The sequence below is a fragment of the Ambystoma mexicanum genome, chromosome 4p (genome assembly GCF_040938575.1).
Source record: "Ambystoma mexicanum isolate Mex_15411 chromosome 4p, UKY_AmexF1_1, whole genome shotgun sequence".
NCBI classification, from domain to species: domain Eukaryota; kingdom Metazoa; phylum Chordata; class Amphibia; order Caudata; family Ambystomatidae; genus Ambystoma; species Ambystoma mexicanum.
The window spans coordinates 124,242,011-124,256,560 of NC_090927.1; the positions used below are offsets into that span (position 1 = coordinate 124,242,011).

Sequence of the window (14,550 nt, forward strand, 5' to 3'; positions counted from 1 at the left end):
ACATATCCCACTTTCGGAACGTCCCAGCGGCAATGTGGAAAGAAGGGCCAAGGAGCCCAAGAGGAGAACCTAGGTCACCTGATCGACCAGAAACTCCAGGACCATCAGAAGACGACACACCCCAAGAATCTCGAGAACTAACACCATGCATAGGTGAGGCCCGATCAGAGACCCCTCCAGTGGAAGAGGCAGAGAGGACTCAACCCTGCTACTATCTGAGAGAGAAGCTGCGACCGTCATACAGCCTCCAAGGGTACGTTGTACAAGGTGTCTACCACTGATCGAGCATGGCCAGGCCGCGCTCCTAAGAGACTAGAATAGACTACACAAATGTCAAATGTTACTGTTGATGATTGGGGGAAAAGCATTCTAAGTTTGGGAGGAATGTGATGTCACGTGTCACAGGAGACCGGGTCACGTGACAGGGGGCGGTAGCGGGAAATAAAGGAACCACTGGAACTATAAGTTTGGCGCTAGTCCGGGTTTATGCACCAGCCATAGAGGTCATGTGGTTTGTTTCCCCTGTGCTGCGACCCTTAGGCCCAAGCAGGTCTGCGCTTCCATCAGAACCTCTGCACCAACGGAGCCCCCGACATCACCCTGTCTAGCCGTATGCTCACGGCTACATTGAAAGCCGGGGTGCCCTCCCGCGACTATTGCTCGCTGTGTGAACATGGCAACTGAATAACCTGCAGGTTGCCCCCAGCCAGGGGTGTTGCTAGGTCTGGAAAAGACCCGGGGCTACGCTAATGTCAGAACTGTCAGGACTGGGGGCTAGCTAGCCTTTTGGTTGTAGCTCCCGAGATTCTATCTGGGGCTACAACCAAAAGACCCGGGGCTGTAGCCCTCCTCAGCCACCCTCTAGCAACGCCTCTGCCCCAGCACTGATCGGGATGGCCTGTGTGTCCACGGGACCGCCCTATAACAATTACCGAAGTTGGGACCCCACTTCTGGAGTTGTGGTTTCAGAATGCTCGCAGCGAATGCTACTCATTGTTGACACCTCTATCGCTTCCAGGCTTGGTCATTGGAGGGGAGGGCGATCCATAGCTTGGTAAGTAGGGGTCTCAACTCTTGGTTCTCCATTCTACCCGGACACTTCTGTGATTCCCTTTGAGGATATCTTGTTGGGTATGGGAAGGGTGTTGTTCTTGGCTGGTCTGATGTTGGTCTTTGGGTATATTTCATGAATAAGAGGTGAAATGTGAAAGAGGTTGGAGTTTCATCGTTTGATTACTTACCGGTGTAATCCCCACTACTGGCAAGTAATAGCTAATCCCCCACACTAACGTGAGATGGGGGTTTAGATTCTATTAAAGACAAGGAGGCGATTATTATGCATTACAATCTTTACTCTGAAACCACAGCAGCAAAGAAAATACTTTTACAAACAAAAAAAGTTTCCACAACACAACTAGATAGAGTTCAATGTCAATGTATGGGGAACTCCCCAATCCATCATGGAGGACAGGTCATGCCCTGCAGGGGACCAATGAGCAGGGACCCTCTTCTATATATGTCCAATACTCTAACCCCAACCCCTCTTTCTGCAGCTGTCTTGCACCAGAAGTCCAATGAAACGGTTGAACTGCGTAGCGCGGAGAAAGAATCCAACGAAACTGGAGATCTCCACCTTCTCGCAGCCTGAATCTATGCCGAAGTTCTTCTGGATAGGACTTCTCATCCAAAATCACGCACTCCACAACTTGTTACTGCGAGCCACACTCCTGATGAGAACCTCAACTCGTGGCTGTAAGAACAACAAACAAGAAGGGTGGGTGGTTGGGAAAAACAACAAACCAAAGAATGTTCTCTCTTGAACCACCTGTGTACATGCGTGTCACAATTGTCATATCACATCATATCCAGGGTGGGTGGGTGGGATAATAATCGCCTCCTTGTCTTTAATAGAATCTAAACCCCCATCTCACGTTAGTGTGGGGGATTAGCTATTCTATGACAAGACAGGAGGCTCATATTATGCAGGTTCAAAGCCCTTGCATCTTATTAGTACAACATGATCCATACAATAGAGCCAATATAATAAAATTTAATAAAATAATAGGAAAGGAAAAAACATTTTTATGCTTTCATGAAATCAATCAGCTGATCGCAAGAGAATTGACCAAGACTAGTTTGCCCGAAAACTGTTTTATAAGGCATCGTCAAATGCAAGAAAACAGGAAATTGTGCCAATTCCAGTGTTCTTTACAGGCCGCCAAAACCAACTGGTTAAAGAGGGGAAAAAACCCTTAAACAAAGTTTTCCTACTAATAGGATAGGACAAAAACTCCTCTGTAAAAAAACGCCTCTGTTGTCCAATAAAACATTTAAAACATTGAAATTAGTATCATCTTTGGGAACCTAGAAAGCAAACCAAAGAAAATAAGCACAGAGCTCTCCTGGAGATAAAGAAAAAGTACCCCAAAGGGGGAAAGTCTTTTAGGTTCCATCCCATGCATTAAAGGAAGATATTGCATTAGGATCAGGGCATGTCACATAACTACACTGGGGAACCAAGAGGGAAAGACAAATCTTCAAAAGGTAAAATGGGAGTAAAAATCATTTTATAAATTTGTAACAGGATGACCCATCCTGAGCAGAGCTGAAAAACCATAGACTTAACCCACAATTGTCTTCAGACATATGTGTATATTAAGGAGGGATGTCCTCTGGAGGCCGAAGCAGAATGGAAGAGAGGGGCCCCCCTGAGAAGCTAAACCTGTCAAACCGCCAACCGGAGACCGTTAGACCTTCCGAACACTTGAAGAAGAACTCTGCACCCATGACAAGAAGCAGATATTTACAAACCTGATCCTTAAGAGGCCAAACCTGGCAAGGAGAAAAAATGTATCTTACATCCAATCGCTACCATCATAGTGACATCCAATTCCAAGTCTTAGCAAGACTCTAAACTGCAAAGAAGCGATCACTAAATAGTTAAACTGAAGCTGCACACCAGAAGAGGACTAACCTCTATTTCAGTCAAATTGGAGAGCCTTGAAGCTCACAGCACCCTGAGCTGGCACCTTATTGTAAAAACAAACTCTTGTGAAAACCCAAAGGTCCACCTGCCATGCAGGTGACTAGGAGAAGCAAGTCATTAACTGAATATAAATATCCCAGCCCTCTGGGAATCGTACTGGCAGACACCTTCTGACAGTTAATGTAGAGACGCTGGAACACATTGTGATAGAGGGTCATAATAACTTGGAAGGGAGATTAGTATCACTCCCAGACCCCTCTATCTCACCAAGGGGAATATTGAGCCTTCACAAATGAGGAGAACCTTCTTAACCAAGGGAAAAACCTTGCAACCCAGAAGAAGGCTACCCTGAGGACCACATTACAACCCCGCTTTTAACACCCTTAAGAGAAATAAATACACTCTAACCAACCCCCTGACCGCGGACAGGCTCCGCTTAACCTGTTGAAATACCAGGAATAGCACAAAGGAAAGTAACTGACGGGAGGGAAATGCTTAGTGCGAGTCTGCACTGGCCCTGAGTCTGAACTCCTGTAAAAGAAAAACCGGAAAAACCATCGGACGATACTCCACGTGGTGTATATCATGATACAATATCCCCCAAGGATGACGAGCATGGGAATGAGGGGGAAAGATCTCAGGGAAAAATGATCAATGCCTCGTAAATACAGGTTGTGAAAGAAATCTGGGACCACTGTCCCCTCCAACCCGAGATCTGAGTCTCTGTATTCGTGTGAGGCTGACTGGCCACTAAGGGAATCAGGGAAAAAAGAAAATGAAGCACATTGTCCATAGCAAACAGTACTTATACAGTACTACGAACCCTCAGGTATATGAGTGGTGCATATCACTATTACGAACGGTGTGTGACGTGAAGTGTTCACTTATCGATCTCAGCAGGATAAAATACTTATTTAGACCTCTCCAAAATTAGGAACCTGTATCAGTAGGGTCAGTACGGATGAGAAAAAACCAGCACCCTAATCGGTGCACTGTAGAAAATGTATATGGCTATATATATATACACAACAAAAGAGATTAAGCAACGCTCTTGAGGGTACAAAAGCCTGCCTGAACTCCTCGAGCAGAGGAGAAAGTGCAACACACTGCCAGACGGTTAGTTGAACCACAGGCCAAGATTTGGGAGGAAAACCCATGGGGCAAGCGCCCTAAAGTTATTGTTTGGCAACTCGTATATCTGATATCATCAAGTGTTTCCCAAACACTTTCTCCAAGTAGAACACGGTTGCTCAATTTGCCATGCAACAAAACTGAACAGTTACCCACGAGCTGACCCTGTCTCCACCAACAGTTCAATAGTAAAAAGAATGTCCAATGGGACAAATAGTAAGGGAAACCCCGTCCCCACTATAGAGAGCCTCCAGCCCTGCAGACCTCAACAGAGGCATAACGCATCATCTGTTTCTTCCTCATGATGGGAGAAAATACAGCAGCTTAATCAGCACAGGTGTTGGGTGGAGCAATTGATATCGGGGAAAGCAAGACCTAAGGAAGGACTGAGTTGTCCTGAAACTAACTACGGTAAAGGGCGACAGAAGTTTAACTAAAAGACGAAGGTTAACACCAGTGTCTATAGAGGAAGGTACAATCCCCCACATGGGTCTGTTTTACCACAACCTCCACACACTCTTTTCTTTAAAGTACTTAATAAATTATATAAAATAGACATATAAAATATCCAAAGAAGAGGGGTTACGCCCTCACAGGGGTCCAAACCCCCCCGGCCCTTCTATAAGCTGCTACTTACCGAGCTATCCGGGCCACTGACAATTCTGAACACTCCAATGTGTTCCATTCATCACTTAAACATAATGTTTAGCAAAAGAGAGCACTGGGCAAGTGCACCTTAACTGCTCACCCTAGCAGGGTGTGGCAACCAGCAGTACACGAGGGGGTCCCTCGCCGCAGAATCCAGGCAAAGCCTGAAATCAAGCAGGCTACGGTGTGCTTACCGAAATAATGACATCTGCCATATGCAGCATCTAAACAGACTGCTAACCATAAGGGAGGGATACCCTGAGCAATTGTGCCTTCAACTGTTTGCCCGAGCAGGGCGTGATAACCAGCAGTACACGAGGGGTAACCTTGCATTAGAACTGAGGTAGAAACCTGAAACCAAACAGGTTATGGCACACAAACCGTTAAGGTAATCACCAACGCCATATGCAGCACACCGACAAAGTTGCCAACTTTAAGTGAGGAATACACTGATGAAGTGTACCTCAACTGCTCACCCTAGCAGGGTGTGGAACCATCAGTATACGAGGGATCACCTCGCAGAAACACAAGCCAATCCTGCCACCGAGCAGGTGACGGTACCATTCCAGAGCACCACCAGAGTACCTGAAACTGGTCACCCCCGCAGGGTGTGGAAACCAGCAGTATACGAGGGGTTAACCTCCCCATAGAATTCAGGCAGAACCTGAAGCTAAACCGGGTATAGCACTTACCAAGAAGGCAAAGCACCCTTCAGTAGGCGAACTGGTGTTAATATATACTGAAAATATCAATTTAAACACAAAATAAAATATCAATTTTAAATATATATATATCATATGAATAAATATAAACATTAATGTGAATACCTATAAATAAATACACATTCGCATCCACACCTGCAAACCTCTCCTTGAGCTATGCCTCTTGTGGGCTGAAACATCCCTCACCACCATAGAACTATATAAATTAAATGTAGAAATACAAGCGTTTCACTCTAAAAAGAGGACACAGTTGCCCTTTTCAGGAATGCTCATGGAAGTTACTCCCATCAAAGGAGGGCCTAGCAAACTGCCCCCCCCCAGCCGGATCCCCAGGACAGGCTTAGCCTGTATGCAACTAATGACAATGCGCATGTAAACATAAAAACACACACACGCGACGTGCGGGAAGTTAATGAGTAAAAGAAGCTGCAGCCTATACAGTCATGGAAAAAATGCGCGCAGGTTCCTACTGCCGCTTACATAATGAACTTGTAGAAAAACAAAAACAAAACTTCCTCTCAAGTGAAAAGAATTTCAAGCGTTCCCAAACCACCTGTGGGAAACATGCGCTGGCTCTGGGGCTGGGGCAGCTGCTAAAAATAACACTGCCTGGAGGGAAAGAATTTCACACATAGCCGCAGCCTGATTAGAAGGCCTCTCAGGGCTGAAGAAATATAAACAAACACTGCAGAAGCAGAAGGCTCCCAGCGGAGCATTACAAAGCATGAATGTGACCTGCAGGTCAGCGTTCGCACACGAACACGGCACTCAGCCAGTTACCAACGGAACATGAAAAATACATGACCATTTCCACAGTACAGTGTAATAAAACCCCAAACTCATCAAAATAACATTAATAACATAAATAAATAGCACTCTAAACTCCATAAATTCAACACGAAGTCAAGAACTAGGAGGAGTGACTTAGCTTGTGGATTTCAGCAGCAAAGAAAGAGGGGTTGGGGTTAGAGTAATGGACATATATAGAAGAGGGTCCCTGCTCATTGGTCCCCTGCAGGGCATGACCTGTCCTCCATGATGGATTGGGGAGTTCCCCATACATTGACATTGAACTCTATCTAGTTGTGTTGTGGAAACTTTTTTTGTTTGTAAAAGTATTTTCTTTGCTGCTGTGGTTTCAGAGTAAAGATTGTAATGCATAATATGAGCCTCCTGTCTTGTCATAGAATCAGAACATTCCTTCATGCAACTTTACTCACACCACCTCTCTCATTACAGGCCCTGGCACCACTACCTTTCATTTTCAATCTTTCAGCGGCCCCCACCCCTTACATCAATTACTACTCCAGCTGGAATAACCCTTCCGTCCAGCCACAAATAGCGAGTGAAGCGCGCACTGCTTTACAACTACATGAGACGACCTGGCTTGCTGCGAGGATGTAAGCGGTCTGCGCATGTGCGGGAGCCTCCATTAACGGTGGGAGGTGATTCATACATTCGTTGATGCGTAGACCCCCAACGGTGTCTCCTGTAACAGAAAACCAGGTAAAATGTGAAGGCAACTCTGTTTCATATATTAATCTGCAAATTCAGTGAAGGTTTAACCGCCCTACGACTCCCATACAATAACTCGGCCTTTTAAAAATAAAAAAAAACCAGGAACGACCAAACATAGTTTGTTTCGCCTGAATATGTCTTGAAATGTACATCTTGTATTGTTGATTAAATTTAAGTACGAAAAAAGCGTGGACCTCCTTCGAGCCGGATTCGAACCAGCGACCTAAGGATCTCTGCTTCCCACTACAGTCCTCCGCTCTACCAACTGAGCTATCGAAGGCTCCATGCGTAGAGGCAGTCAGATAGGCCTTATAAATGTCCCATTCATGCTATGCTGTTGGCCAAAAAATAATGTATCCATGTGGACTACCATTAAAATAATGCAGTTGTTGGCGTTCATGGCTTAGAATATATCAAAACTTTGCTAAAAATATGAAACGCGCAGCATTTTCTCCCCTCGAACTAAGAGTCATCGGCTAAACGAATTGTGTACTATTTCCCCCGGATTAAGGAGGGATTATTTTTTCACCTCGTCACTGGTCAACTCCTAGGACACACAAATTAGCATAGCGTTGTCTGATAGCAAGGATGTTAAGGTGGAGTTGCTATTTTGTTGGGTGTTTTCCATGATCCCCCCTGATATTGACCCTCAAGAGGCCCGTTTTTTCGAGCACGCCGCCTTCTGGCATGTCGACACACTGCTGGCAATGCCAGGGGGACACGTCAGCACGTCACTCGCCGCACGTCAATACGCATGCGCGTGACGTCAGCCGCACTGGGTTCAATGGGGTTTTTCCGGACTTTCTCACGAATGATGCAGATGCAAACACAGACAAACAATACGATTCTCTTGTCTAAGGCAAAACAATCAGATTAAAGTAATTCCCTTGCATTCAACATCTATTTCTCAAGTATTGCAGACTGGCAAGGGGCAGTGCCATTACTTGCCACTTTATAATCAGGGATGTCTGCAGGTGTAGAGGGGAAACTGGCATATGCCCCAAAGTACTGACATCGCTTCTCGTTCAGTTTTCCAATACCTTTGTCCTATCCAAGCCAGTGCTCTGCAAGTACAAGTAGCAGTATATGTTCTGCCTTAATGGTCTGAATGCCTGATGAGTACTGCACCTACACCACACATAACCATGTGCACCGCAATCTGTTCCCTTCTACAGTTTCTGCATGTTTTATAGATTGAAATTCCAGATGTTTGACATTCCAGCCAGGTGGTAGTCAACTGGGTGTGCATCCTCTCAATCATTCTGAGAGGAGCACATGCTGGGGTTACAACGGACCACTGGGCAGTCGGAAGAACTTCCCACGCTCCTATATGAAGACGGCGAGATACACGGGATGAGGTTGACCCGGCCGCTGCCATATGTGGGCTCGGGGAGACTTCAGAAGGCCTCACTGGAAACATGGTCCCCCTCAATTTCCTGCGCTTGGGTTGCTGCATTCAGCAGCCACCACTACAGCGGACCACATTGCCCAGCAGACCACTGTTAGGGAGAATTCTCTGTTTAGGCTGGATTTCCTAACCTAGTGAGTCCCCCAGCAGCTTTGCTGGATTTCTGGAGTTTGTTTTTTCTCCTGCCAAGAGTGAGACTCCTTTTCCCACTCTTGGACATGATTCATGGTATTCCTTTGACTGTTAATGTGTTTTATGGGCTATGGGGTCCTTTACTCCATAGGGTCTCATGTGTTGTTTTACTATGTGTGTTACACAGCACCATCCGTGCAGTGACACAGGGGTGTCATAGTGACACCCCACCATAGACACCATACCCTGGGACTGACTACTGTCTCCCAGGGCATGTAAAGTCACCATTGGCTTTACTAGTCCCAAATTATGAACAGAAACCAGTACAAACCATCATATTGTGGACGTACTGGTCCGGGCAATCCGATTGCCCCGGGGTCTATTAGTTGAGGGGGCACGTCTCCGTCCCCCCTGATCGAGTTTTGGCTGGTGGCAGTGGATACTACTTTTTATATTCGACCGCGAATATATCCCTATGGGATTTTCCCATTGTTCGAGGCTACCAACTTTAATTATTTAATTCTCATAGCCTCGAACATACCGCCGGTTTATTTATTTAATATTAATTCGCCGGTTGGTATTTTTTGCCAGGACTCGATTCTAAAATGGCATTTGTGTTCTCTTCTGTGACTCCAACCCAAGTCGAGCCCTTTGTTCCACGTTTGGCGGGCTTCTCCACAGAAGCCTCCAAAAGTGGTGCCACTCTGTCTGGGTACCACAGAGGGTGTAGGAGGGGGTTTAGGCACCCTGGACTGAGTTACCTTGGTAACTCAAGTCCCACTCTTGTGCGATTGGCCCAAGTGGTGAGCCGGCCGGCTCACCACTTAGCATGTTTCAGTGACAGCTAGGCTGAGTGAATGGGGGTGTGCTGCATAAAAGCAGGGCTTTGGGGACTGGAACTTCAGAAGTCGCCACAGGACCTGAGAATCCGACGAGGGAGAAGCTGAGCCGACCTGCTACGACGACACCACCGGTGGAGCCCTGCAGAACCGACTCACCACTTCCCGACGACAGAGAAGATCTCCCTGCTGGAGAGTCTTCTTCCCCTGACTGGTGGACACAACCAGTTTACCTTCTTTTTCTCGCATCCCAGGACATCTTGTGGTTGAATTGCCCGTGCCAAGCACCCCGGCAACCGGATAGCCACTTACCACTGGACCGCGAACCAAAGGACCGCTCCTTTTAACTGAGAACTCCGCGGCTGGTTTCTTCCCTGGCAGTGCAACGGACTTCTGTCTTCCTCCCTGACGAGATTCCCTCTTCCCCCGGACAAAGCACCGACTTGCATCCGCTGCCAGGAACAACTGCCCCCGCTGGAGCATTCTCACCACTTTAAGGTACCGTGTCCGCTAGGCCTCCCTTTCTAAAGATTGCTACAAGGTGATAATAATCCCTTAACCTTCTGGACTGGGCTGGCCGCCTTGACCATCTAACTGGTCCCTTTCTTTTGGTCCAACTCTTTCTGAACCTTTTCGAGACTTTTGTGCACTTTTTAACCGTGTGACCTTGGACACATTTCGTTCTGATCCTCTTAAAGTGGATCCGGCCTCTGAACTCTAACATCACGGTTTGACTCTGCCTTCCTCTCTTGCTGTGTTCTTGTGAAAGTGTTGGGATCTGTTTCAATTTATATTTTGCTTTTCTCTCCCTTTTAAAAATTAAATTATTAGAGTGCCATCTGCGTTAAGCGCTCACCGCTGTCTGAAAATAAGTGGGGCTTTTACTTTAGACTTGTCTAATATTCTTTTAAGGGAGTGTATATCTTTTAGTGACCGTGTTTTTGAACTGCTTAATATTAGTGCCTGTGTGTTTTACTAGATGTGGTTTTAATAAATAATTATATCTCTTTTACACCAAGCTCTGGTCAGTGTTTGCTTGTTCTACTGTGTTCTTTTTTACCTATTGTGAATACTCTCTATATGAAGACGACGAGATACAGGGGATGAGGTTGACCCGGCCGCTGCCATATGTGGGCTCGGGGGGACTTCAGAAGGCCTCAGTGGAAACATGGTCCCCCTCAATTTCCTGCGCTTGGGTTGCTGCATTCAGCAGCCACCACTACAGCAGACCACATTGCCCAGCAGACCACCAACCATTCTCCCTCATCTAAAATTATAATTCTTTGCTAGAACATTTTCATTCTTTTTTCTGTAGCTCCAAATGAAGGAGGGCTTACAGCTATATTTTGCCTTCTGTGCTCTCATGAATTATAAGTTTTAAAAAAAGAGCCTGGCTACTGCTGTGTAATTACACTTCTGAGACACTACTTATCAATATGGCTATTTTCCATTCTACCAAGTAGCAAGCATAGATTATGTTAAGTGACACATTTTCTTATCTTTTACTTAGGGAGGCTTTGTTCCTTAAAATAATTTTGGGGACCTGAGGAAGGCGTTTTTTTTAAAAAAAAAAACCTTCTTTTTATTGGAATTTAGAATATAACAAGCACCATGTGGCAACAGTCCCAAAATCCCCTTCCCCACCATTTTAGTATAACCTAACAAAGCCGTCAGCGGGTTTGGGTCTATCTCCTGGCCTGTGATACCACTGACCGCCTCGAATACCTGTTCCCATAATTGTCGTATGACCGAGCAACCCCAAGCTACGTGGAGGCAATCCCCCAGCATACTATTGCATCTGGTGCATCGACCCGAAGTGTCCGCGAAATATTCCTTCAGTTTAGCCAGTGTGTAATAAAATTGATGTAAATATTTGAAATTAATTAGTTGAAACGTTGCATTGATAACCCCCTTGCTGGTCATCTTGCAACAGTACTTCCACATTCCTCTGAGATTTCCCTTCCTAGGGTCTCCTCCCTTTTCCTCCGTGCCAAGATCCTCACCGCCTCCTCAGAGTTTATTCACATAGCGTACATTCCTGATATTACCCTACTGCCCAAACCTCCCTGAAGCAGTCTGTCTAGTATGCGGGAAACCTGTGGTTGCTCAGGAAAGGTTGTAAACAATTGGCGCAGGGTTACCTTCAATCTGTAATACAGGAATATATCCAAAGCTGATAGTTCCCCCTTTTCCGTCAGCATATCCAAAGTTATGAACTTCCCACTGGGGAAGAGTTCCCCAAAGTGTGTCACACCCAACCTTTTCACCAAGGCCACAAACCCCACCTCGCTGGTGATAGGGAACCCCAGGATTTGCATCATTGGGAATTTAGGGGAATAGAGGACCTCCCCCCTAGTCTTGTGTTCTATGTGAATCCAAGCTCTGCAAGTTACGTCTACCATGTTTGTTATCTGTTGTGTTCTATCCGGTACTGGAAAATTGATCGCAGCAGAGCTGGCGCCGCAATTGATCTCTATACCTCCACATTTCTCCTGTCCCCTTACATTTCATACCAATAACAGAGAACCCTGCCTGTGCCACATTATAATAGGTTTTCGTATTGCCGATTTCAGGTATCAGAAGTATTCCTCTGATACCACTATTGTGGCGTTCAAAAAGACGTACAGAAATCTAGGGAGTAAGGTCATTTTAACAACAGATATCCGGCCATATAGATTAAGAGGAAGGTTCTTCCACCTAGACATGGCCTCCTTTGCCTGCTCCAAGACCCTCATATATTTGCTGTTGTACACCACTTTATTATCCCTAGCTATATTGATCCCTAAGTAACGGGTTTGGACCATATGCCATTGGAATCCCCACCTGTCCTGGTACAGCTCAACCCCTTCTGTTAATGGGAAAAGGTGTCATGACCCTTGCCCCTGACCCTGGCCCTCACTGGCAAGTCAACCTTCCTGTTAGGGCCAGGTCAAAGGCCTTAAAACCTCATCCACGACTCCCTTGGAGTCAGACCTGGCGCCTTTGGTGCCAGGCTCATAACCATCATGAAGACCAACATTAGAATGGGACTATTTACTTGGGACTATTTAACTTGGGGGTGTTCAGCCAACATGGAGGCACACACATAGCTCAGTTACAAGGAACTGAGCTATGCAGTCTAGTCTTTTGGGTGTGGCAGACCTGGGACTACTTTACCTGGACTACTTTGGATGTGGCAGGCCTGGGACTATTTTACCTGGACTACTTTACCTGAGACTATTTAAACCACACCCAAACAACAGAACATGCTTTGCGTTATTCTGCTGTGGGCAGCGTAACGCTCACCGTGTCCAGTTCTTTGATGCCAGCTTACCTGAAAGCAAGGACCTGCAGAGAGAGAAAGAACACTACGAAACTTACCTGGAACAGTATCGTGTCTTCAATCTATCGCTGACTTCAGTTCCACTCACCTGAAGGTACGAACTCCATCATCTGGCACTGCATGCATCCTGGAATACCATAACCTGGAAAGAGAAGAAAGAAAGACGGCATTAGTAAGCGTTTACTCACGTTTCCTCCCAAATGAAGAAAGCCACACAATTCTTACCTGGGTAGTCATCTCCTGGTCAGTATCATTGCTGGAACATTACGGCGCTCGGCGAGGAACATCGCAACCTGCAAGGAGAGAAAAGACACAGGTTAGCAAAATAAAAGGCGAAACAGCGCCGCACATCGCGCATTACTCACCAGACAGCATTGCGCACACCGCGCTTTCGCCTACCGGCCCATGCTCATCTTCAAACTGCATGACAACACCAAAATACCTTTCCATACCTAAAAGGAAAGAAGCAAGACATTATTATTCGAACTAAGAGGAACATAAGAACTGCATATAAAGACTGTAAAGCAGCAAACCTTCGGAGATGCAGCAGGCCTGGATTCCCACAGGGGGGCTTGCACCAGTGAAGCAACTTGGTCGCTGCTTGCTCCCCACATCTACGCGCCCCTGCCACGGGGAGCAGGGCAGAGAATCCACCTTTTACAATATTAAGGTGAGGAGAAGGCCCAAGGGGGAGGAAGGAGTTGAGGCCAAGGGAGGTGGGAAAACATAAAGACAATCTGGTATTGAATCCAGCTCTCCTATATTGCAGACCCATCTTTAACCAGAGGCCTTACCAAGGGACCGGGAGAGGGTTTGAGAGTGCAAATCATCCAACTGGGGCTGGGTGGCGTCCCCGTGGATACCAAGTGAGCGTAACAAAAGGACCGACTTAGAAGCATTTACCCTTAGCCCCGAGAGTTCCCCAAATTGCTGCACATCCCTCTTTATTAGGTCCATGTTAGTACTGGACCTAATGAACAGTACCATGTCATCTGCATATAATGATATCACTACCCTATGGGTATGCAGTTGGACTCTGCGGTCTAAGTGCAATTCTCTGATTCTTTCTGCCAGTGGCTCCATTGCCAGGGCGAACAGCATTGATGAGAGGGGACACCCCTGTCATGTCCCCCTTTCCAATGCTATAGTTCGTGTTAACTGACCATTCCCCCTCATCTAGGCTACTGGTTGTGTGTAGAATTGTGAGACCATAGCTATATACTACTCTCCCATCCCCATGCGTCGCAGTATAGAGAACAGAAACTGCCACTCGTCCAAATCAAATGCTTTAGTGGCGTTGAGTAGGGCTGCCACTATTGCACCACTGTAATCAATCCGAACATTCTCCTGAGCCCATACGAGGTAGAGCAACTCGGGATAAAGCCTGCCTGATCCGCCCTTACCATGGCTGGCATGATGGGTGAAAGTCGGGATGCCAGGATTTTTGCTAAGATCTTGTTGTCTATGTTGATAAGCAATATTGGGCGATAGGAGGAGCACCACTACCATTACTTCCCTCAGAGAGTCTGGCAGATGCCCCTCCTCCAGGCTGTGTTAAAACATCTTCATTAGGTGGGGGGCAAGCCTGTCAGCATAAGGTTTATAAAATTCTGCCGTGAGCCCATCGGATCTCTGCGACTTCCCATTGGGTAAGGATTTGATAGCATTCAACACTTCCGCCAATGTCAATGGGCAGCCCACCTGTTCCCTCTGGTCGTCTGTGCACCAATGTAGAGCTACCTGATTCAGATACTTGTACATCTCCACCTGGGAGGAGTATAATTGATCATAAAGCCCAAAGAACTGCCATACTATCTCTTTGTTATGTTATGTTACTTTGCATT

General features: G+C 46.4%; 1 non-coding gene across 1 annotated transcript; it reads right to left on the minus strand.

Moving 5' to 3' along the window:
- Positions 1–7,200: 7,200 nt before the first annotated feature.
- Positions 7,201–7,285, minus strand: TRNAY-GUA (transfer RNA tyrosine (anticodon GUA)). The gene is given in 2 exon segments: positions 7,201–7,236; positions 7,249–7,285. It is a non-coding gene; the product is annotated as a tRNA-Tyr (tRNA).
- Positions 7,286–14,550: the final 7,265 nt, after the last annotated feature.